Consider the following 2,253-nt stretch of genomic DNA (forward strand, 5'->3'; position numbering starts at 1 on the left):
TTTTTATATGAATGTGAAAATTGGCCAAAAAATAAGAATGAATGAAGAAGAAGAATGAGTTCAAATTGTGGATTTAGGGAAGAATATTGAATATACCACAGAGTGCCAAAAGAAAAACACATTTATCTTGGAAGAACAGAAGCCAGAGTATTCCTTAGAAACAAGGATGCTAAGTTTTCCTACCATGTATTTTGAGCATGTTATCAGGAATGGTCAATCCTTGGAAATAGAAATTGTGCTTGGAAAAGTAGGTCAGTGAAAGAAAGGAAGACTCAAAATAATAAAATAATAAATTAACACAGCGGCTGATATAATGGTCTTGAATAAATCAGATTGTTAGGATGTGACAGGATTGGTAAGAATTTAATTCTTTCATACATTGGATCACTATGAATTGGAGTGTCTTAATAGCCATGTTTTTTTTCCCTGCTATGTATTTGAGAGTTAGAAATGAATAAGGATTATAGGAAAACAATCAATGCCTTTGAGTTGTGGGTTGGAGAAGAGTAGTGAATACCCATGGACTGCCAAAGACCAAACAGCTATGTCTTGGAGAAGGTACAACCAGGATGCTTCATGGAGGAAAAGATGGCAAATCTTCATCTCACATACTATGGGCATATTGTTAGCATAGGCTATGCCTTGGAAAGGGACACCATGTTTGGAGAGGTTGAGAGTTAGTGACGGAGAGAAAGATCGCCGTGAGATGGATTGGTGCAGTGACTGTGGCAATGATCTCAAGTGTGTTGGGGATGATAAGGATAGTGCAGTATAGAACAGTGTTCAGATCTCGTGTTCATAGGGTTGTTATGAATTGTATGTGACTTGACATCTAACAACAACAACATCAATATAAATCCATATTTATTATATGAAGTTTTATTCTTAATATGGTGGATTGTCAAATTGGTACAATTTTAGAAAAAAATTTTGGAAAATATTTTGCCATCTCAGGTGTCCATAGAGTTGACTATAAGACATGATCACCTTATAAGTAACAGAATGGAACTTTGTCATACTTAAAATAACTGCTGTTTATCCCATTATTGTAACTAACATTGAGGGCCTCCCTGTTTTTGCTGACCTTCTGCTTTACCAGGCATAATACCCTTCCCCAGAAATTTTCCATAACACCTTACGGCATGTCCACAGCATGTGAGATGAAGTCTCACCATCATTGCTTCAAAGGAGCATTCTTACTGTTCTTCCTCCAAGAAACATTTGTTCATTCTTCTTTTATTTGTTGTTGGGAGAGTCAAAATGTTATAATTCAGATTAATAACAGAATACAGTCAAAAGAACTTCCAAAATGTGCATGGATGAACTACAGCCTTGAGCCTCACGGCATTGCCAAGTTCTCAGTCCTGCCAATATTGGCTTCCTCCTCCCCAAAGTCCCATCTCACATCAGTCTCCAGTTCAGCTGCCATGCCAAACCATGTCCTACATTTCACCAGAAGTCACTCTTCTGATGCAGGCAGATCTTTCTTGTTCATTCGTCTGCCAGTCCATGCTGTATTATGTATTCTTCACCACCACCACAATTGCAGTGTATCAGTTTTCTTTGAATATTCCTTATTTATTATCCAGGTTTCACATGAATTAAAACAACCCAGCAAACTTTGTGTTCCTAAAATGCACATTCTTTCAAAAACAGAGTCATAGCTTAAGTTAGGCATACCTCAGTCATCAAATGACATATTTTCTTTTAAAAAATGTAAAGAGTCCTTTGAAATGAATATATTGAATATATCATTTAATTTCTTGGCTGCTTCCTCCATCGATATTGATTCAGTGATTGCTGAGTAAATTGAATTAAATACTTGACAACATTAATTCCTTCTCTGTTTATCATAAAATTGTGTGCTCAGTTGTATTTTCATTTTCTTCATGTGCAAGTTCAAACTGAGATTGAAGAAAATTTAAACAAGTTCATGAGAACCAAAATATGATCTTGATCTGCTCCACCTGAATTTAGATAACATCTTAAGAATGGGTCTGATCCAAGCCATGGTCATTTCAATCACTTGCTATGCATGAGTGTAATAATGAAAGAACTTTTTTTCAAAAGAAAAAAGTGAACTGGGGCGGGGGGAGCAGGGAGGAAAATGTGCAACAATGAATGAATGGAAATCAAAGTTCTTTATAAGCTTTCATTAAAATATTTTTTAAAGCAAAAGAAAAAACAAACAAACAAAAAAAGAATGGGTGTGAAGCATTGAACACCAATGATTGAAGTCCAGAGGAATTCTGG

This window comes from Elephantulus edwardii, unplaced genomic scaffold (assembly GCF_000299155.1).
Source record: "Elephantulus edwardii isolate Elephantulus edwardi_28Jun2011 unplaced genomic scaffold, EleEdw1.0 scaffold00005, whole genome shotgun sequence".
Taxonomy (NCBI): Eukaryota; Metazoa; Chordata; class Mammalia; order Macroscelidea; family Macroscelididae; genus Elephantulus; species Elephantulus edwardii.